General features: G+C 51.1%; 1 protein-coding gene across 3 annotated transcripts in view; it reads left to right on the forward strand.

Moving 5' to 3' along the window:
* Window positions 1–23332, forward strand: part of FOXK2 (forkhead box K2) — a 78830-nt gene that overhangs the window by 21528 nt on the left and 33970 nt on the right. The window lies entirely within an intron of this gene.

Consider the following 23332-nt stretch of genomic DNA (forward strand, 5'->3'; position numbering starts at 1 on the left):
GTGGCAGGCACCTGTAATCCCAGCTACTCGAGAGGCAGAGGCAGGAGAATCTCTTAAACCTGGGAGGTGGAGGTTGCACTGAGCTGAGATCATGCCACTGCACTCCAGCCTGGGCGACACAGCAAGACTCCATCTCAAAAAAAAAAAAAAATGGATAATTGAAAGCTGGTTGGATGTGGTGGCTCATGCCTGTAATCCCAGCACTTTGAGAGGCCGAGGCAGGCAGATCACCTGAGCTCAGGAGTTCAAGAACAGCGTGGCCAATATGGTAAAACCCTGGCTCTACTAAAAATACAAAAATTAGCCAAGTGTGGTGGCTTGTGCCTGTATTCCCAGCTACTTGGGAGGCTGAGGCAGGAGAATCTCTTGAACCCGGGAGGCAGAGGTTGTAGTGAGGTGAGATCGCGCCATTGCACTCCAGCCTGGGCAACAAGAGCAAAACTCTGTCTCAAAAAAGAATAAAAGAAGAAAAGAAAGAGTTACTTTTCAGAATGGTCTCAACCGCTTCAGTGATTTGGAGAATTGGAAGTAAGAGATTTTGGTGTTAGTGACTTTAACTTCCCTGTCTCATGTCCATTCTTCCTGCATGATTGTTGTTTCTGGGTGTGTGTCCTTCTGCACGTAATCTGTTTGAAACCTTTCCAGTGATCCCATGGCATACCCCCATTCCCCAATTTAGCCATCCCATTGGCCTGGATGCGGGGGGATGGTTTGTCTACTCATACCCCTGTCTCTTCTCCTGGAGTTGGCACACTCTAGTCCAGCACCCACCCTCAGGCGTAGCCCTTTCCTTCCTCCCACGTGCCTGCCCACCGGATGCTACTCTGCAGCTGCCTCTCCTGTAAGACCAGCTGTGAAGGTTCCTGCTCAGGTCCTTTCCTTTTGTCTGTCTTAGTGTCACCTAGGGAGGGAGCAAATAGTTGTAAGTTAGCACTTGCTTCTGTCTTGAATTCTCTAATTGTTTCATGCGCACTAACAAGGTTGACAGCTGAGGTCCCGTATCAGTAAGTGAGCTTTTATTGATTTTTTTTTCCCAGTGCATCACACCTGGGCTTGTTGAACAGAAAGGCCTTTTTGTGTGTTAATACTGTGTTGGACGGAAAGCCTTTTTATGCGTTAGTACTGTGTTGGCTTGAAATGGAGTGGCACCTTCAGGGGCTGACGCTGGCATAGCTTGGAGTGTGAGCTTTCTCAGACAGATGGGCCCGCCGTGGGTGTGTGGTGTGTGGGGTGTGGGGTGTGGGGTGTGGGGTGTGGTGTGTGATGTGTGGCTGCTGCCTCATTGTCCTTGGAGCGGGCTCTCCCAGCGTCGGAGGGTGTTCGAGACCAAGCACATTCCTGTGCGGGCAGCTCCATCTTCTCTGGTTCTGCTGATGGGTTCACTTTTTAGTGGAGGTGTCAGTGGGCCAACGTCAGGGTGTTCAGGGACAGGGATGAAGGGTGTGGTATAAGCACAAGTAGGCCTGAAATAGACAGGTTTTTGGATTTAGAATTTTAAAAAATAGTTGTAGATTCTAAATAACTAATGATTTACAGGTTTTTTTGTTTTTTGTTTTTTTGAGACAGTCTCGCCATATCGCCCAGGCTGGAATGCAGTGGCGCCATTTTGGCTCACTGCAACCTCCGTCTCCCAGGTTCAAGTGATCCTCATGCCTCAGCCTCCCGAGTAGCTGGGATTATAGGCGCCCACCAACATGCCCAGCTAGTTTTTGTATTTTTAGTAGAGACGGAGTTTAACCTTGTTGGCCAAGGCTGGTCTCGAACTCCTGACCTCCCGCGTCAGCCTCCCAAAGTGGTGGGATTACAGTCATGAGTCACCGTGCCTGGCCAAATTTTTTAATTTATTAATGCATATCTGTGTATTACAAGTTGATGCTTGTGTGACAAGATAAATTTTTTTTTTAGAAAAGCTGATAAATGTTTTTTTCATACTTAATGCACTGTACCTGTTTCGAGAGGTAGGAAGGGTGATCTTTTTTAAAATAGATGGAGTCTTACTTTGTTGCCCAGGCTGAAGTGCAGTGGTGCAATCATGGCTCACTGCTGCCTTGAACTTCTGGGCTCAAGGGATCCTCTTTACCTCAGCCTCCCGTGTAATAGGGACTAGCGGCACAAATCACTGCATCCAGCTAATTAAATTTTTAAATTTTTTTTGAGATGGAGTCTCACTCTCTTGCCCAGGCTGGAGTGCAGTGGTGCGATCTTGGCTAACTGCAACCTCCGCCTCTGGGGTTGAAGCAGTTCTTCTGCCTCAGCCTCGCAAGTAGCTGGGATTATAGGCGTGCACCACCACGCCTAGCTATGTTTGTATTTTTTGGTAGAGACGGGATTTTGCCATGTTGGCCAGTCTGGTCTTGAACTCCTGGCCTCAAGTGATCCACTTGCCTCGGCCTCCCTCCACAAGTTTTTTTTTTTTTCCTTATTTCTTTTTTTTTTTTTGAGACGGAGTCTGGCTCTGTCACCCAGGCTGGAGTGCAGTGGCGCGATCTCGGCTCACTGCAAGCTCCGCCTCCCGGGTTTACGCCATTCTCCTGCCTCAGCCTCCCGAGTAGCTGGGGCTACAGGCGCCCGCCACCTCGCCCGGCTAGTTTTTTGTATTTTTTAGTAGAGACGGGGTTTCACCGTGTTAGCCAGGATGGTCTCGATCTCCTGACCTCGTGATCCGCCCGTCTCGGCCTCCCAAAGTGCTGGGATTACAGGCTTGAGCCACCGCGCCCGGCCTTCTTTTTTTTTTCTTTGAGACAGTTTCGTTCTTGTTGCCCAGGCTGGAGTGCAGTGGTGCGATCTCGGCTCACCGTAACCTCCGCCTCCTGGGTTCAGGCGATTCTCCTGCATCAGCCTCCCGAGTGGCTGGGATTACAGGCGCGCACCACCAGGCCCAGCTAGTTCTTTTTGTATTGTTAGTAGAGACGGGATTTCACCATGTTGGCCAGGCTGGTCTCAAACTGAACCCAGAAGATCCGCCCACCTCTGGCTTCCCAAGGTGCTGGGTTTACAGGCATGAGCCACCACGCCTGCCCCCAATTTTTTTTGTTTGTTTGTTTTATTCAGACAGGGTCTCGCTGTCCTGCTCAGGTTGATATGGTACTACTGGGCTCAAGCAATCCTCCTGCCTCCACCTCCCAACCTTCCATTACAGGGATTACAGGTGTTTGCTGCCACGCCTGGCAGAAGGGCAGTGTTGGTGTTGATATGAGAAACGGCAGAGGACCCTGCTGGCAGGAGAGGACAGGTGCAGAGTGCGGCCAGAGCAGCATTACCAAGGGCTTGGTCAGCTCTACAAGTGGTCTCTGGGCCGGGTGTGGTGGCTCATGCCTAGTACTTTGGGAGACTGAGGCAGGAGTACAGGAGTTTGAGACCAGTCTAGGGAACATAGTAGAACGCTGTCTCTACAAAAAATAAAAAAAATTAGCTGGGTGTGGTGGTGTGCACCTGTAGTCCCAGGTACTCAGGAGTCTGATGTGGGAGAACTGCTTGAGCCCAGGAGGTTGAGGCTGTAGTGAGCCGTGATTGCAGAGTGAAACCCTGTATATGTGAATAAGCGAATGAATGGTCTCTGGTACTTAACAGGTTATTTACCTGGAAAGGAAAAGTAGAATGAGCTAAACTTCTTGAGTGTTGTTGCCAGAACGGCCAGTGGGACCCCAGCAGAGGACATTTCCCACGTGGGGGTTTCGTTTGATACTGTGATTTTTGTCTTATAACTATTTTCTAAATCCACTCCACAACTATTTGTAAATGCTTAGTAAATAAAACCAGACATGCCATCAGAAGACTATTTTGAGAGATCTTTTATTTCGTTTTGTTGTTTTCGAGATAGGGTCTTGCTCTGGTACCCAGGCTGGAAGTGCCAGTGGCCCAGTCATAGCTCTTACCGCGAACTCCTGGGCTCCCGTTCTCCAGGGAGGCTGTAGGTGAGAACTTTCGGCATCTGTCTGAAGGCGTCTTTGAAGGGGCAGACTGTGCTCAGTGCTGTGTGAGTACCTGCTGTGGGGGCGCCGTACCAGGAGCTGAGCAGAGTGAGTACCTGCTGTGGGGGCACCGTACCAGGAGCTGAGCAGAGTGAGTACCTGCTGTGGGGGTGCCGTTCCAGGAGCTGAGCAGAGTGAGTACCTGCTGTGGGGGTGCCGTACCAGGAGCTGAGCAGAGTGAGTACCTGCTGTGGGGGTGCCGTACCAGGAGCTGAGCAGAGTGAGTACCTGCTGTGGGGGTGCCGTATGAGGAGCTGAGCAGAGTGAGTACCTGCTGTGGGGGCGCCGTACCAGGAGCTGAGCAGAGGCTCACCGCAGCTGCCCACTTGGAGCCCAGAGCTTTGGCCGCTTCTGGCAGCTTCTCTTTGCCTGTTTGAATCGTTCTGGGCTCTGCTCTGAGAATGGTCGTGAGAAACTAGAGCAGCAGGAAGGCCTTGATAGGGAAGAGTCTTTCTTTTATTTTTAGTTTTTAGTGGAACAGGGTCTTGCTGGAGTGCAGCGGCGTGATCATGGCACACTGCAGCCTTGAACTCTTGGCCTCGAGTGATCCTCCTGCCGCAGCCTCTTAAGTAGCTGGGACTACCTGCCATCATGCTTCGCTTTTTGTTTTTTTATAGAGATGAGGTCTCACTATGTTGCACAAGCTGGTCTTGAACTCCTGGGCTCAGTCGACCCTCCCACTTCAGCCTTCTAACATGCTGGGATTGTAGGCGTGAGCCACTGTGCCCCACCTCATTTTATTTTGAAAATTCTTTGGCGTTTACATTTTATGCCATGTGCATTTATCATCTATTAGTGACAACAACAAAAATACTAATTGATCATCTCCTCTGGACAGTAGTTAAATGGATTTATTCTCTTTTTTTTTTTTTTTTTTTTGAGACAGAGTCTCGCTCTGTCGCCCAGGCTGGAGTGCAGTGGCTGGATCTCAGCTCACTGCAAGCTCCGCCTCCCGGGTTCACGCCATTCTCCTGCCTCAGCCTCCCGAGTAGCTGGGACTACAGGCGCCCACCACCTCGCCCAGCTAGTTTTTTTGTATTTTTTAGTAGAGACGGGGTTTCACCATGTTAGCCAGGATGGTCTCGATCTCCTGACCTCATGATCCGCCCGTCTCGGCCTCCCAAAGTGCTGGGATTACAGGCTTGTGCCACCGCGCCCGGCCTCTCTTTTTTTTTTTTATGTAAGCTGCCTAATTTTCCCCTTAAATCAGAGTATTTGTGGAGAAAGTCCTAGGGAAATGGCACTGTGCTGGTACACACACAGATGCCGCCCAAACCCAGAGATGCTTTGGCATCAGAGCAGACTGGATTTACAACAGTAGCACAGCGTGTGTGCTGGGTATGATTTCTCTCTCCCAGCACCGCGTCATCGAACACGTGAGCATTTCTATTGCTGAACTCAGGAATATTCTCACTAAGTGGGCTAATTGAAGGGTATAATTAGCTTTTTCTCAGTTTGGGTCAGAATTGGCTGCCAGATGATTTCAGGTCAGAGTTTTTGGAGCTTTTTGCTTTTTGGAATTGTGGAAAAGGGATTGTGGATCTTTATGGGGCATAGAGCTACTCCAGGCAAGTGGCTGTGGGAGGGGTGTGCAGAGTGAAGTGCTGGTGGGTGGCCGTCCTCAGTGGCGTTGGGACCTGGCTTCCGTCCAGCTCTGTGTCTGCAGTGCCACTGTCCTTCTTTCCTCTTGTGAGCCAGTGCTGCCCACCCAGGTCCTGGGAGGCGTACCCCCTCCACGGTGTGCTCTGCTGCTCTGCGTTCACAGGGATGGAAAAAAATAATTAAAAAAAAAAAAGAATTGTTGATCTGCCCGTCTGTCCTCCTTTAGCGTTTCTCAGATGTGTCACCTGCTCTTCCTCCTGCCCCATCTTGCCGTTGACCTAGCGGTTTCTCACTTGGACTTCTGGAGTGGTTCTTAGTTGGTCTCCGTTACTCTCCACTTTGTAAAAGTATCATCTAGACACAGAAAAGTGCGCAGATTCTACGTATAGCTCAGTAAGCACTGCTGGCATGGTCTGTTCTAGTGAAGACATGTGACGTCATTGGCATCCACCTCTCCCAGCCAGAGCCTCCCACTCCTCAGTGTGGAACTCCTATCCTGCGTTCTAAACCATAAATTAGTTTTGTTTGCTTTCGAACTTCATATACATGAAATTGTTCAGAGTCCTTGGTAGGAGAGGGTGTTTGTTTTTTATTGCATACTGTGTTTCTGAGGTTAATCCATATTTTTGCACATAGCTATTGGACATTTATTCTCATTACCGGAAAGTATTTAGTAACGTGGATATATGACGATTCAATATTCTGCTATAGGTGGACATTTAAAGTAATTTTATTTGGGGCTATTACGGATAATGCTGCTGTGAATAATCTTATAGTTTGTTTTTTTTTTTTTTTTTTTTTTTTTGAGACGGAGTCTCGCTGTGTCGCCCAGGCTGGAGTGCAGTGGCCGGATCTCGGTTCACTGCAAGCTCCGCCTCCCGGGTTTACGCCATTCTCCTGCCTCAGCTTCCTGAGTAACTGGGACTACAGGCGCCCGCCACCACGCCCGGCTAGTTTTTTTGTATTTTTTTTTAGTAGAGACGGGGTTTTACCGTGTTAGCCAGGATGGCCTCGATCTCCTGACCTCGTGATCCACCCGTCTCGGCCTCCCAAAGTGCTGGGATTACAGGCTTGAGCCACCGCGCCCGGCCTTTTTTTTTTTTTTTTTGGATGTTGGAAGGCTTTTTTTTTTGAGACAGAGTCTTGCTCTGTCTCCCAGGCTAGAGTGCAGTGGCATGATCTTGGCTCACTGCAGCCTCTGCCTCCCGGGTTCAAGCGATTCTCCTACCTCAGCCTCCTGAGTAGCTGGGACTACAGCTGTGCACCACCATGCCTGGCTAATTTTTATACTTTTAGTAGAGACGGGGTTTCACCATATTGGCCAGGGTGGTCTCGAACTCCTGACCTCAGGTGATCCACTTGCCTCGGCCTCCCAAAGTGCTGGGATTACAGGCGTGAGCCGCCAGATCTGGCCGTGTGTTCAGCTTTCTTACCAACATGCTGGAAAGTGCTTTGTGCAGTTTATAGCCGTTTATACTGTGTGAGATCCAGTTCAGGGTGCCTCACAGCTGCCTCAACTCTTGGCATTTTCTCTCTTTTTTATTTTAGGTATTTTGGCAGGTATTGTGGTTTTAATTTGCATTTCCCTTGTGACTAATGATGTTGAAGAGCCTTCCATGTGCTTACTGGCTACCAAGCATGGTTTTTTTTTTTTGCGATGGAGTCTCGCTCGGTCGCCCATGCTGGAATGCAGTGGTACCATCTTGATTCGCAACAACCTCTGCCTCCTGGGTTGGAGCTTCTCCTGCCTCAGCCTCTTGAGGAGCTGGGACTACAGGCGCCTGCCACCACGCCTGCCTAATTTTTGTATTTTTAGTAGAGACGGGATTTTGCCATGTTGGTCAGGCTGGTCTCAAACTCCTGACCTTGGGTGATCCACCCACCTCGGCCTGCCAAAGCGCTGGGATTATAGGTATGAACCACTGCACCTGGCCAGCATGGTATATTAAAAATGCTTTCCTGTACATTCAGCAAATGTTCACCTCTTGGTGCTGCTCACCTTGTAAGTGTGGTGGAGAAGCTAGAAGTCTGAGCACTTGTAAGTGTGATGGAGAAGCTAGAAGTCTGAGCACTTGTAAGTGTGGTGGAGAAGCTAGAAGTCTGACAAGTGTGGTGGAGAAGCTAGAATTCTGAGCACTTTTAAGTGTGGTGGGGAAGCTAGAGGTCTGGGCACTTGTCGGTGTGGTGGGGAAGCTAGAAATCTGGGCACTTGTCAGTGTGGTGGGGAAGCTAGAAATCTGGGCACTTATCAGTGTGGTGGGGAAGCTAGAAATCTGGGCACTTGTCAGTGTGGGGAAGCTAGAAATCTGGGCACTTGTCAGTGTGGTGGGGAAGCTAGAAATCTGGGCACTTGTCAGTGTGGTGGGGAAGCTAGAGGTCTGGGCACTTGTGAGTGTGGTGGGGAAGCTAGAGGTCTGGGCACTTGTGAGTGTGGTGGGGAAGCTAGAGGTCTGGGCACTTGTGAGTGTGGTGGGGAAGCTAGAGGTCTGGGCACTTGTGAGTGTGGTGGGGAAGCTAGAGGTCTGGGCACTTGTTTTTTTTTTTTTTTTTTTTTTTTTTTTGAGACGGAGTCTCGCTCTGTCGCCCAGGCTGGAGTGCAGTGGCCGGATCTCAGCTCACTGCAAGCTCCGCCTCCCGGGTCTACGCCATTCTCCTGCCTCAGCCTCCCCAGTAGCTGGGACTATAGGCGCCCGCCACCTCGCCCGGCTAGCTTTTTGTATTTTTTTAGTAGAGACGGGGTTTCACCGTGTTAGCCAGGCTAGTCTCGATCTCCTGACCTCGTGATCTGCCCGTCTCGGCCTCCCAAAGTGCTGGGATTACAGGCTTGAGCCACCGCGCCCGGCCAGGTCTGGGCACTTGTAAGTGTGGTGGGGAAGCTAGAGGTCTGGGCACACATGCAGGAGCTCTTCGCTGCAGGTCCCCGAGTGGAGGGCCCTCAGGATGAAGTACTGCGTCCCAGTGTCAAACAGTAGTAACAGCTCACCTTTTTGTTTTAGACAGTGATGGGGGTCTTACCGTGTTTCCCAGACTGGTCTTGAACTCCTGGGCTCAAGTGTTCCTCCCACCTCAGACTCCCAAGTTCAGGGATAATTGGTGTGAGCCACTGAGCCCAACCTGAAACTTGCTTTTAAATAAAGAACTCAGGCTGGGTGCGGTAGCTCATACCTGCAATCCTAGCACTTTGGGAGGCCGAGGTGGGCGGATCACCTGAGGTCAGGGGATTGAGACCATCCTGCCCAACATGGTGAAACCCCGTCCATCTCTACTAAAAATACAAAAATTAGCCAAGCGTGGTGGTGGGCGCCTGTAATCCTAGCTGTGGTGAAGGCTGAGGCAGGAGAATCACTTTAACCCGGGAGGTGGAGGTTGCAGTGAGCCGAGATGGTGCCACTGCACTCCAGCCTGGGCGACAAGAGCAGAAACTCTCATCAAAAAAAAAAAAAGGAAGGAAGGAGAAAGAAAGAACTCCATACACTGATCTGTTTTATACTGTGTAATTGTCTATTATTATTGATTTTAAAGCTACAACCCTAAGCATCACACTCCCTCTGTTTAGAGTATTCAGGGTGTAGTATTAGTCTCCATCATTGTCCCCAGAAGTGATCAAGGTGACACTTTACACTCAGGGTGTCCAGTCTTTTGGCTTTCCTGGGCCACACTGGAAGAAGTATTGTCTACACTAACAAGAGCTGGTGAGCTGAAAAAATTTCAAAAATCATCATGTTTTAAGAAAGCTGATGAATTTGTTTTGAGCTACATTCAAAGCCATCCTGGGCTGCATGCAGCCCATGGGCCGTGGGTTGGACAAGCTTGTTTTAAGAGTTTAGGAGGAAAAATAATACTTCTGGTTATTTTTTTTTCATCCTGCTTAGTTGCTATTTTTCTGTTTTACAATGTGCAATACTGTAATATAATTTATACATATATTAATATATTGTTGTGCCACCTTATTTTTACTTTAAACTTTTTTTTGAGGTATACTTCACATAAAACAAACTTATTTTAAGGGTACCTTTCAAAGAGTTTTGACAACTGTATATATCCGTGTAACTGAAATCCCAATCAAAATAATAGATTAAGATATTACCCCTCACCCCCAGACCTTCCTCTTGCCCCTTGGCAGTCAGCTCATCCCCCCTGGAGAGTCCCAGACAGTCACCTCTGTGCCTCCCCTTCCGTAGAAGTGTTTTCTTCCAGGGTTTCATAGACATGGAGTCATGTAGAACATGCTGGTGTTTGGCCCACTCTTATTCACATGGTTTATTTGGGGTTCACCCATGTTACTTGTGTGGGCAGTTTTCCTTTGCGATTGCCGGGCGGCAGTTGAGTGGATTGGGCAGTTTTCCTTTGCAATTGCTGGGTGGCAGCTGAGTGGATTCTCTTCCATGGATGTGCCATTTGTGGATCCATTACCTATGGCTGACTGTCTAGACAGTGTCCAGTCTGGGCTGCTGCGCATCACGCTGCCGTGAGCCTTTGTGGAGGAGTCACATCTGTGTGCACTGGTGCTTTCATTTCTCTTGGCGGATAACTACGGGTAGGTTGGTGGGGCTGGGTGGGCAGTGTGCGTTTATTTCACGAAAAGCTGAGCCGCTTTTCCAGAGCATTGCACCGGTTCGTATTCTTGCTGGCAGCGTGTGACAGCCCTAGTTGCTCTCTATGCTTGTTAGCACTTGGCTTTGTCAGTCTTGATCTTAGCCATTCTCCGGGTGTGTGGTGGTATCTCGGTATGTGTATTTTTTTAATACTTTGGATCATTTACATCAAATGTGGTTTAATTGGCCTTTTACTGATGATCAGTGGTGTTGAGTGTCTCTGCATATGCTTTTGGCCATTTCTATGTCATCTATAGTGAATGACCATTTTTATTGGGTTGTTTACCGTCTTACTGAATATTAAGCTTATTATTACACCCTGAACAGAAGTCCTTTGTGAGGTAGGTGTATTGTGAATATTTTCTCCCATTCCATCCTTTGCCTTGTTTCTTGATATTGTATTTCATATATTCAAATATTGATTTCTACTTAGTTTTTCACTGAGAGGTGTACAGTCAAAACCATTTGGAGGCTACTGCTCTGCTGAATTGGCAGAAGGAATTGCTGTGGACGGAAGAGAGGACGGAGGGGACCCAGGCGCTGCCGCACAGCCTCTCCTGTGGCCTCACCCCGGGGGAGGCGTGGATGTTTGGGGGAGAGCCCGCTTTGGTTTTCCGTGAATGTCATTTGGGTGGTGGGGGTAGAATGATCTCAGGAGCATTCTCACCTCCGAGGAGCGGCCGCATCTTGATGTGTTGGCACCGGAGGGCTGTGCTGCTGTGTGCTCGGTGTGCTTTCTGCCACCACCTGCGAGACCTCCAGAGAGCCTGACCCCACAGTCTGCACCAAGATCCCAGCTGTTGTCTGGTGATCCAGATGAGAGGACCTGTGCGATAGTTTCTCGCAGCAGCCTCTGGCAGGACCTGGAGGCGAAATCTTCCTCAGTCTAAAACACATCCCAAATGACCGGACGTTAAATGAGAGCGCGTCTTTGTTTTACGAGGCCACTCGAGGTCGGCCGCCCTCCTCCTCTGGGTGTGGCCCTTGCCCGTAGCTCCGAGTGTGAGGATCTTACATGGCTGTGCGCTCCTGAGCCAGCCTTTACCCCGACAGCAAGTTGCCACGCCGAATTGCAGACCTGGCAGCCCTTTCCAGCACCTTCCTTATTACAGTTACCATGCAGCACATGGGAGAGGGGGGCCAAAACCCCCAAAATTATTCTCCAGGCCAAAGAAAAACTCTGGAGTGCTCGACAGCCACTTACAGACCTGCTCATCACCTGTTGTTGGAACACCCAACACCAGCCTCCTGGTTGTGAATGTTTCTGGGATCGAGGCTCCCTGATACCTGCCTACAGAAGCAGATCCGCCTGAGGACATGAACCATTTCCTGATATTTGTACCTTAGAATATAGGGCCAGCTTCATGATATGTGGGGTCCAGTGCAGAATGAAAACGTGGGACGTGTTGTTGAGAAAGCAGGAAAAGGCTGGGTGCGGTGGCTCATGCCTGTAATCCCAGCACTTTGGGAGATTGAGGTGGGTGGATCACTTGAGCCCAGGAATTTGAGACCAGCCTCAGAAATACAGTGAGACCCCCCATCTCTACAAAAACAAAACAGGTGTGGTGGTACGTGGCTGTAGTCCCAGCTATTCAGGAGGCTGAGGCGGGAGGATCGCTTGAGCCTGGGCTTGCAGTGAGCCATGATCGTGCCACTGCCCTCCAGCCCAGGCAACAGAGCAAGACCTTGTCTCTAAACAAACAAACACACAAAAAAACAAGAAAAGAGCTTCTTCATGTCTTCTGTGGACTCCTGGCCTGCCATAGTGTTTTTAATTTGCCATTTGACTTCAGGCTTTCCCAGGAATACGTGTCTGAAGCAAGGCACTGCTGTTCACACCCCACCGGGGACAGTGGACAGTTGTGGGGGAAGAAGGGGGTGCAGGAGCAAGATGGGCTGTGTCCTGTTGAACCTCACTACAGAACACCAGTTTAAAGATAAATGATGAGGAATTTCAAGATGTTGGCAGTAAGGCATTAAACTCCATGCCTGGCCCTTCTGAGGCGGGCCTTCTGCAGCTGTGCTGGCCACACAAGCCTGAAGCTGGCCTTGTCTGTATGGAAAAGTTTTGTGTCAAAACTATGTGGTTCCTAAGTCACTTTGAAGCAATGCATGCAGTAAATGTGCTTCACTGAAAGATTACACTTGCCGACCAGTGCTGAGCCAGGTCATTAGGTGCCAAAGCCTGTTTGAATCTTCGGAGGCTTAGGTTAGAAGATTTGTGCTGAAAGGCCGGGAGCGGTGGCTCACACCTGTAATCCCAGCACTTTGGGAGGCTGAGGCGGGTGTATCACAAGGTCGGGAGATCGAGAGGAGACCATCCTGGCTAACACAGTGAAACCCCGTCTCTACTAAAAAAAAAAAATACAAAAAACTAGCCGGGAGTGGTGGTGGCGCCTGTAGTCCCAGCTACTCGGGAGGCTGAGGCAGGAGAATGGCGTGAACCCGGGAGGCGGAGCTTGCGGTGAGCCGAGATTGCACCTCTGCATTCCAACCTGGGCGACAGAGCGAGACTCCGTCTCAAAAAAAATGAAAAGTAAAAATAAACATGATGGCATGTCATGAGTTCTGAAGGATAAGAAGTTAAAGCTGACCGGGCACAGTGGCTCACGCTTGCAATCCCAGCACTTTGGGAGGTCAAGGTGGGTGGATCACTTGAGGTCAGGAGTTTAAGACCAGCCTGGCCCACATGGTGGAAACCCTGTCTGTACTAAAAAAAAATTACAAAAACTTAGCCAGGTGTGGGGACACGTGCTTGTAGTCTTAGCTACTTGGCAAACTGAGGCAGGAGACTCGCTTGAACTTGAAAGATGGAGGTTGCAGTGAGCTGAGATCACACCACTGCGCTCCAGCCAGGGCAACAGAGCAAATCTGTCTTAAAAAAAAGTTGAGGCTGAGGTGATAGATGTTGCTTGAGGGTTTTTTGCTGATGAGTGACAAAGTATGGACTCTTTAGGGTTTCTAGTGTATTCCTCATTGTCTTAAACTGTCTTCAACGTTGTCAAGCTCTCTATTCGTAATTTGTGTGCTTTAAGAGGACACTTGCCACTCAGACCTCCTCCAAGGAGGGGCAGGGCAGCCCATTCCTGGGCCTGGCACGGTGCTCCACCTCCAGCATACCCCTTTCTGGGGCGAGTCCTTGGACTGTGGGGAAGCGCCCGCTGCACTCTGGGTGGTGGCAGCCTCGGACCCTGGGCTCCCCCTTGCGGAGTCCTCAGGGTGTGAGGCACAGGGAGTTGACGGGTGCTGCTCTTAGCGCAGTTGAAAAGGCCGGGTCGGTGGGTGCGTGCTTAAGGGTCACTGGTGTATGTCAGGCCTCCTGATTGTGAAAGATTGTATGACCACATTTCAGTTCGGGGGTTCTTCCCTGTCCTGTGGGCCCCTCCACTGGCTGCAGGCTTAGCTGTGGACGTGCTTCCATCTTTGTGTTTACCCCCCCACCTTGGGACCAGCAATTTTCCTAAATGGGGCCACTGCGTCAGCCTGGGCCCCAGAGGAAGGAAACGTGGCACTGAGCAGCTACTAACGCAGATGAGCACGGTGGAGCCAAACCAGACGTCGAGTTCGAGCCCAGAGACCCAGGGGCCGCTGTGACAGCAGCAGGGTTCAGCCTGTGCGAATGGGACGTCACCGGGGGTCGGGACGCCCAGGGCCATGCTGGAGTAACATGGTTGGGAAAACATTGTTCTGCTGAGTACGTATAGGAGTGGGATGAATGTTTCCCGAAGAGAGAAGAAATCTGAAGTGTGGGCCGGGCGCGGTGGCTCAAGCCTGTAATCCCAGCACTTTGGGAGGCCGAGGTGGGCGGATCACGAGGTCAGGAGATCGAAACCATCCTGGCTAACACGGTGAAACCCCGTCTCTACTAAAAAATACAAAAAACTAGCTGGGCGAGGTGGCGGGCGCCTGTAGTCCCAGCTACTCGGGAGGCTGAGGCTGGAGAATGGCGTGAACCCGGGAGGCGGAGCTTGCAGTGAGCTGAGATCCGGCCACTGCACTCCAGCCTGGGCGACAGAGCGAGACTCCGTCTCAAAAAAAAAAAAAAAAAAGAAATCTGAAGTGTGTACAGTGGCGTTACCAGACTCAAGTTTCTTGGACATGATTCGGAAGCCCACTACAGGGCGGTGCGTGGGCGCAGTGGACGTCACTTGTGCTGGGCGGGTGACAGAACACAGGACCAGAGAGGTCGCTTGGTGCCACTGCCCTGTCCTCGACAGCACTGGAGCTGCACCTTCCTGGCCTAGCGCGAGGCCAGCTCTAAGGAACACATGTGGCCCTCGAGAAGGGTCAGGAACTTGTGGGAATTGCAGTGAGGCAGCGTTTTGTAACTGTTCAGTCCCACAGCGTGGTCCGTGGAATCTGGCTGATGGGACTGACACAGAGACGGCCCCAGGAGCCGAGACGCTGGAAGAGTCACCGGTGTCTGGAGCAGGCTTCTCAGGCTGTCTGTGGTGAAGGCCCAGTCCGGCATGAACCGGCGCTTCTATCAAGCACCATAAAATGATTCAAAAAATGAAGTGGTTTCCAAACACTCTCCATGTCCACACTCCCCTCGTGGTGCACCAAGGCACACGCTCCCAGCCTGGCCACAGGCCTAGACTAGCGTTGAGGTTTGCATTGGACGTTTTGAAGGCTTGCACGTTTTTCTTTTTCTTTTTTTTTGAGACGGAGTCTTGCTCTGTCACCCAGGCTAGAGTGTAGTGGCCCAATTTTGGCTCACTGCAAGCTCTGCCTCCTGGGTTCACGCCATTCTCCTGCCTCAGCCTCCTGAGTAGCTGGGACTACAGGTGCCCACTACCACGCCCAGCTAATTTTTTGTATTTTTAGTAGAGACGGGGTTTCACCGTGTTAGCCAGGATGGTCTCCATCTCCTGACCTCGTGATCCACCCACCCCGGCCTCCCAAAGTGCGGGATTACAGGCGTGAGTCACCGCGCCCGGCCTCTTTTTCTTTTGAAATTACTTGAGAATTAAAGCAAAGTTACAAAAATAGTCCAGAGAATTTCCATTTTCCCAGATTCCCACTCTATTACTGTTTCACCAAACCCGCATGTTCAGCCTCTCTCCCTCTCCTGAAGCATTCAAGGGGCACTTGCAAAGGTGACGCTTTTCCTGCAGGCATCCTCTTCTGTACCTGCCCCAGTGAGCGCTGCTACGGCACCTGTGGCCTAACAACCGACCTTCTCCAGGCTTCATCCACCATCACTCCTGCCCTTCCCCGAGTAGGCCCTGTGTCGCGTTGAACGCTCCCGTTGCTCTGATCTCCTTTGAGGTGTGGCCATCCTCAGCCTTTGTCTTCTGTGACATTGATGTTTTTTTTTTTGTTTTTGTTTTTGTTTTTTTTTTTGAGACGGAGTCTCGCTCTGTCGCCCAGGCTGGAGTGCAGTGGCCGGATCTCAGCTCACTACAAGCTCCGCCTCTCGGGTTCATGCCATTCTCCTGCCTCAGCCTCCCGAGTAGCTGGGACTACAGGCGCCCGCCACCTCGTCCGGCTAGTTTTTTGTATTTTACAGTAGAGACGGGGTTTCACCAGGTTAGCCAGGATGGTCTCGATCTCCTGATCTTGTGATCCACCCGTCTCGGCCTCCCAAAGTGCTGGGATTACAGGCTTGAGCCACCGCGCCCGGCCTGACATTGATGTTTTTGAAGAGCACAGCATTAGTGATTTTGTCGAATGTCTCTCGATTAGGATTTGTTGGATGTTTCCTCTTGATTAGATCTAGGTTAGTTACCTCTGGCAGGAACTCTAGAGGTGAAGTTGTGTCCTCTCGGGGCACCACGGTCGTGTCACCGTGGTGTCATTTTGTGCCGTGGTCAGTGATGCTGGCCGTGAGCACTTGGCTTAGTTGGGCGAAGAGCGGCATCCCGAACAGGGCTCTGGAGTGCAGAGTGACCTCTGCAGCCATTCTGGTCAAGCGTCTCCACGTGGTCTGCAAGGCTCCAAACCTGGCAGGTGCTCTGTAGGTCACCCCGTTACGTAAAATCACAAATTGGAAAGAGTTTATTAAACTTTCTTTTCTTTTTGAGACGGAGTCTCGCTCTGTTGCTGAGGCTGGAGTGCAGTGGCATGATCTCAGCTCACTGCAAGCTCCGCCTCCCGGGTTCAAGTGATTTTCCTGCCTCAGCTTCCCGAATAGCTGGGACTACAGGTGCCCTCCAACGCTCCCAGCTAATTTTTTGTATTTTTAGTAAGAAGGGGTTTCACCGTGTTAGCCAGGATGGTCTTGATCTCCTGACCTCGTGATCCGCCCGCCTCGGCCTCCCAAAGTGCTGGGATTACAGGCGTGAGCCACCGTGCCTGGCTAATTTTTTTTTATTTTTAGTAGAGACAGCGTTTCACCATATTGGCCAGGCTGATTTCGAACTCCTGACCGCAGGTGATCTGCCCACTTCGGCCTTCAAAGTGCTGGGATTACAGGCGTGACCCACGGCGCCCAGCCCCAGATAAAGTACTTTTAGGAGTACACAGTGTCAGGAATTGTGATGGGCTGACTGTGTGAGACAGCCTAATGTCTTTCAGACACTTAAACTCCATCATCGACCCCAAGTGCTTCTCTGGAGGAAAGCTGCAGGGCCAGGGAAGGCACCTCAGGCCTTGGGGAAGTCAGGAGCCCTCCCAGCCAAGACACCGACTGCACGTGGACCTGCACTGGGCTCGTTGCCCTGCAGCCGTGTGGGGAAGACACGGGTCTCAGGAGGATCTGAGCCCCTGGCATCTGTTTTCACCCCCACCTCCGTTCTGTTGTAATATTTTGTGCCTCTTTTTAGTGTCGTGAGGCAACTCATCCAAAATTATTCCAGTTTTTAATTTCTAGTTTTGAAAAGGGGAACAAGGATTTCCAAGGTAACTGAACTCCACAGAGAACCTGAAAACAGTTTTAATGTATCTTGTTTTGAATGTAACCTACATTCAAATAAATTATAATTATAGTGTGGGTATCCGTGCAGTCACAACCCAGGTAAAAGAAATAGGTCATTGTGGCCAGGCGCGGTGGCTCACGCCTGTAATCCCAACACTTTGGGAGGCCAAGGTGGGTGGATCACAAGGTCAGGAGATGGAGACCATCCTGGCTACACGGTGAAACCCCGTCTCTACTAAAAATACAAAAAAGGAAAATTAGGTGGGCGTGGTGGTGGGCACCTGTAGTCCCAGCTATTCTGGAGGCTGAGGCAGGAGAATGGCGTGAACCCGGGAGGCGGAGCTTGCAGTGAGCCAAGATTGTGCCACTGCACTCCAGCCTGCGCGACAGAGCGAGACTCAGTCTCAAAAAAAAAAAAAAGAAAAGAAATAGGTCATTGTCAGCACAAAAGCATAGAAAATGGCACAGTGAACCCCCATACCTGTCACATGATCCACGTTTTGCTACTTTCTACATCCATCTGCATGGACGGCTTTTATTTTTTAAAAAAAACTGTCTATTGAAGTGTCCAGAAAGGTGTGTGTATCATGCATATGCAACTGATGCATTTTTGCAGACAGGAACTCTCACCGATGCAGTCAGAATCCAGATTAAGAAAAAGCAAGTTGGCCAAGCGTGGTGGCTCAAGCCTGTAATCCCAGCACTTTGGGAGGCCGAGGCGGGCGGATCACGAGATCAGGAGATTGAGACCATCCTGTCTAACATGGTGAAACCCCATCTCTACTAAAAATACAAAAAACTAGCCGGGCGAGGTGGCGGGCGCCTGTAGTCCCAGCTACTTGGGAGGCTGAGGCAAGAGAATGGCGTGAACCTGGGAGGCGGAGCTGGCAATGAGCTGAGATCGCGCCACTGCACCCCAGCCTGGGCGACAGAGCGAGACTCCGTCTCAAAAAAAAAAAAAAAAAAAAAAAAACAAGTTGGCTGGTCACGGCGGCTGGCCTCTGTCTTTTTTTTTTTTTTTAAACTAGAAATAGGATCTTGCTCTGTTGCCCAGGCTAGAGTACAGTGGTACGACCACAGCTCACTGCAGCCTCAAACTCCCAGGCTCAAGCAACCCTCCTGCCTCAGCCTCCAAGCCACTGGAACTACAGGTGTGCACCACCACGCCTGGGCAAGTTTTTAAACATTTTTTGTAGATAAGCGGGGATTTTGCTGTGTTGCTGATGCTGGTCTTGAACTCCTGGACTCAAGTGATCTTCCCGCCTCAGCCTCCCTAAATGCTGGAATTACAGGTGTGAGCCACCGCGCCTGGCCCCTCTCCTCGTTTTCAATGCCCTGTGCTGAGGATCCTCTGCCGTGGAATGTCATCACAGCACTGATCGTCCGTTGTCTTTAACTGGAAACATTGGGGTTGGGTCCAGTGGCCCACACCTGTACTCCCAGTACTTTGGGAGGCCAAGACAGGAGGATCACTTGAGCCCAGGAGTTTGTGACCAGTCTGGGTGACACTGGGGGACCCTGTCTCTACAAAAAATGATAATAATAAAAATTAGCTGAACATGGTGGCGTGTGCCTGTAGTCCTAGCTACTCAAGAGGCCGAGATAGCAGGATCCCTTGAGCCTGGGAAATTGAGGCTACAGTGAGTCATGATTGCGCTGCTGCACTCCAGCCTGGGCTACAGAGCGAGACCCGGCCTCAAAACGAAAAGGAAACAGAACCAGATACAAGGGAAGGATGGCTCAGTGTGGCAGTGCCCTGTCCTGCGGAGAGCACTCCACCAGGCCTGGACTAGGACGTGCGTGACTCTAGGGAGAAGTGCGAGCTCACAGGTAATATGGGGGTGTGGTCCTGTTGTGTGAAAAGCAAGCGGAACACTCAGAGGATATTGGGTTCCCCATCGTTCCAGAGCTGCTGCCCCAGCAGAGGAGGAAGAGCTCGCCTCTTTCCGTGTTGGAATTGTGCGCACTGCTGGAGCTCTCTCCTGGGAGGACCGGCAGGGAGTGTGTTCTGGTCGAGGGTGAGCCTTCTGCAGAAGTTCAGGGTGGACGTAGAATAAATACAGCACAGTGGACTCCAGATGCGTCTGTGGGAAGAAGTCACTGCTGACATCGTTTTTTTTTTTTTTTTTTTTTTTTTTGAGACGGAGTCTCGCTCTGTCGCCCAGGCTGGAGTGCAGTGGCACGATCTTGGCTCACTGCAACCTCCACCTCCCGGGTTCACGCCATTCTCCTGCCTCAGCCTCCTGAGTACCTGGGACTACAGGCGCCCGCCACCACATCCGGCTAATTTTTTGTATTTTTAGTAGAGACGAGGTTGTTAGCCAGGATGGTTTGCATCTCCTGACCTGGTGATCCACCCGCCTCGGCCTCCCAAAGTGCTGGGATTACAGGCGTGAGCCACCACGCCTGGCTGTTTTTTCTTTTCTTTTCTTTTTTTTTTTTTTTTTAAAGACAGAGTCCCGCTCTGTCACCTGGGCTGGAGTGCAATGGTGAGATCTCAGCTCACTGCAACCTCCGCCTCCCGGGTTCAAGTGATTCTCCTTCCTCAGCCTTCTGAGTAGCTGGGATTATAGGTGCCTGCCACCACGCCCGGCTAATTTTTGTATTTTTAGTAGAGATGGTGTTTAACCATGTTGGTCAGGCTGTTCTCAAACTCCTGACCTCAGGTAATCCTCCTGCCTCGGCCTCCCAAAGTCCTGGGATGAGAGGCGTGAGCTTCTGTGCCTGGCCTAGTAGTACAGTGTTTGATTTGATGTCCTGAGTGTCTGTCTGTATGTGGGTGTGGAGTGCGGTTTTCCACTGGGCTTCAGTCTGAGGTTGCGCGGTTGGTGCTCGCTGTTCTTCCCATCTCTGCTTCTGGCTGGCGACTGTGCGGGTGTGGACTCCGCAGCTGCCCAGCTCAGAGCCAGAGTCGTGTGCGGAGCCCAGCAGGGATGGCGGAGCCACTTGGCATCCACGCAGCTTGCCCTGTTTGTGTCCACGTGGTTCTGCTGTGAGAACCCCTGGGTTGTAAGCGGTTAGGCTGGTATGAGAGGGTGGGTGGTCCTGGCAACATGCCCCCGCGTGAGACAGGCTGCTCGTTAGCGGTGAGGAGGACTCAGGAGAGGGTGGGTGGGAGTCTAGGGTAGCTTGCGGATCCTGCTGAAACCTCGTGCCAGGCCGGTCTTCCTTGTTGTCCTCAGAGGCGACAGCTATACACACACACAACGCCCCATCCACCCCCCTTGTTTGCAGAATCTACAGGTAATGTCTGTGTAAAGGGAGCCGAACTCTGTCAGATCTCAGATACATGACAGGTGATCAGTTTTATTATTTATTGTGTATTTATTTAGAGCAGTACTGAAAGCTTATTAAAAAGCTCTAGAGCGGAAGGAAAAGAGGAAAAGTGCACTTGGAAGAGAGCCGGGCGGGTGACGAGAGATTCGGTGCCAGTTTTCTTTAAAATGTGTTTGAATTTGGAAAGTCTGAAGCCAGCAGTGAATGTCCCTAAATGTGAAGTGTTGCAACTCTTTTTTGTTTTGTTTTGTTTTGTTTTGTTTGAGACGGAGTCTCGCTCTGTCGCCCAGGCTGGAGTGCAGTGGCCGGATCTCAGCTCACTGCAAGCTCCGCCTCCGGGGTTTACACCATTCTCCTGCCTCAGCCTCCCGAGTAGCTGGGACTACAGGCGCCCGCCACCTCGCCCGGCTAGTTTTTTGTATTTTTGTTTTTAGTAGAGACGGGGTTTCACCGTGTTAGCCAGGATGGCCTCGATCTCCTGACCTCGTGATCCGCCCGTCTCGGCCTCCCAAAGTGCTGGGATTACAGGCTTGAGCCACCGCGCCCGGCCAGAAGTGTTGCAACTCTTTGCTCTAGATATTTTTTTTTTTTTGAAATGGAGTCTCGCTCTGTCGCCCAGGCTGGAGTGCAGTGGCGGGATCTCGGCTCACTGCAGCCTCTGCCTCCCGAGTTCAAGAGATTCTCCTGCCTCAGCCTCCCGAGTAGCTGGGATTACACGTGTGTGCCACCACCCAGGCTAATTTTTTTGTATTTTTGGTAGAGACGGGGTTTCAGCATGTTAGCCAGGATGGTCTTGATCTCCTGACCTCATGGTCTGCCTGCCTCGGCCTCCCAAAGTCCTGGAATTACAGGTGTGAGCTGCCGCGCCTGGCCATTCTCCCTGTTGTGTAAGGGAAGTGGTCTCACTCCGTTGCACAGGCTGGCTTTGAGCTCCTGGGCTCAAGCGATTCCACCCCTGGCTTTGTGATGCAGCTGGAAGCATTTTGCTCTCTTCTATTTTACCGATTCTTTTTCTTTTTCCTTTGGTTTCGATACCAGTGGTCTGTTTCTGTCTTGGTCTTAGTTGATTCAGTTAATAATTTGCAAGGATGTAAAATCAAATAGAGCTTTATACACCAAAAGATCAGTGTCTTAAATGTATCATTTACAGACGAGGTCAGGCACTGTGGTTTACGCCTGTAATTTCAGCACTTTGGGAGACTGAGGTGGGCGGATCTCCTAAGCCCAGAAGTTTGAGACCAGCCAGGGAAACAGAGCCTGGCATGGTGGCATGTGCCTCTAGGCACTACTCAGAAAGTTGGTATGGAGGATCGCTTGAGCCTGCGAGTTCAAGGCTGCAGTGGGTCAGTGACCGTGCCACTGCGCTCCAGCCTGGGTCACAGGGTCTTTGCTGACCCGGCTAGTCTTGAATTCCTAGGCTCAAGCAATCCTCCCTCCCCAGCCTCCCAAAGTGCAAGGATTACAGGTGTGAGTCAGTCTGCCCAGCCTTCAGACCTTTTCTCCTGAAGGTGAGCAAGAAAGGAAGGTGGCTTATTTTTTCAGTGTCGTAACAGGGAATTTGTCAGAGAAGCTTTTTCAGTTTTCACGATGGGCAGGTTTTGAAGGCCAGAGCTGATGGCACTGGTGGATGGACTCCAGTGTTTCTGGCCTGAGTGCCTCCGTGCTGCCTGTCTGCTGAGGGGAGTCCTGGGAGGGGAGTGTTGGCTAGGAGTCTTGTTTGAGACCCAGTGTTGATGCATATGAGGGGCCAGAGTGTAGGGAAACCCTGCAGCTGAAGGTGGGGATTTTGGAGCTATTTGGGTACGTGTAGAGTTCAAGGTCCAAGGCCTGGATGAGCCAGGAGTCAGGATAGAGGGAGAAACTGGAGTCGAGGCCTGGAGCATTGAACATTGAACATTGGGTGGTAAAGAGAGGAGGCTCTGGTAAGGGATTGAAAAGGAGTGCTGCAAAGCGGGAGCCAGAGATTCTGGTGTCCTGGATACCCAGGAGGTGGTCGCTCTGTGAGGTTCTGCTCTGTCCCCCAAGACTGGGGCAGGACTGGCTGTCCTGCCTGTGCCTCACCGGGGAAGGAGAAGGGCGAGGGGAGGCAGCAGCAGTGCAGCAAAGAAGCAAGTGTTGAAACCCTCGCGTGCTGCCCTTCCTGACCCCAGCTAGTGTCGGGAAGTGTCTCCTCGGAGATGTCCCTGAAGTGGGAGGGCCGTGGCGTAGCCTCTGACCTCCTCAGACTGGACCCTTCTAGGGCAGGTGCCCTGTAGGGCAGGGTGATGGGCAGAGCCTTCCTCTGTGGCCGGAGTGCCCGTACTGGGTGCACAGATGTGAGCTGGGCTGAGTGTGGCCAGCCACTTGTTTGGGTTGTTTGTAGACAGACAAATAGGCTGTTGTTGAACTGGGTTCATGGTGGGAACTTAGAGACTCTCAGAGTCTAAAATTTAACTGTTGTGTTAAATTTTATTCTTTGAAGGTATTTGGCTTGCGTGACCTTTGTTTGGTTACGTTTTACGTGAGTCATGTCAAGGAAGCTACATGAAGTGTGAACCAGAGTTTTCCACTGCAAACCTTCTCCCCTGTAGCTTTAATGTCCCTGGCTTTGGTTTGCCAGAGCCAACAGTGAAAAAAGTATAGGAGTTTTTATTTAAAGAAAAGGAGGCCGGGCGCGGTGGCTCAAGCCTGTAATCCTAGCACTTTGGGAGGCCGAGACGGGCGGATCACGAGGTCAGGAGATCAAGACCATCCTGGCTAACACGGTGAAACCCCATCTCTACTAAAAATACAAAAAATTAGCCGGGCGAGGTGGCGGGCGCCTGTAGTCCCAGCTACACGGGAGGCTGAGGCAGGAGAATGGCGTAAACCCGGGAGGCGGAGCTTGCAGTGAGCTGAGATCTGGCCACTGCACTCCAGCCCGGGCGACAGAGCGAGACTCCGTCTCAACAAAAAAAAAAAAGAAAAGGAGGCCGGGTGCCCTGGCTCATGCCTGTAATCCCAGCACTTTGGGAAGCCGAGGTGGCAGATCATGTGAGGTTGGGAGTTCA

The sequence above is a fragment of the Macaca mulatta genome, chromosome 16 (genome assembly GCF_049350105.2).
Source record: "Macaca mulatta isolate MMU2019108-1 chromosome 16, T2T-MMU8v2.0, whole genome shotgun sequence".
Lineage (NCBI taxonomy): Eukaryota > Metazoa > Chordata > Mammalia > Primates > Cercopithecidae > Macaca > Macaca mulatta.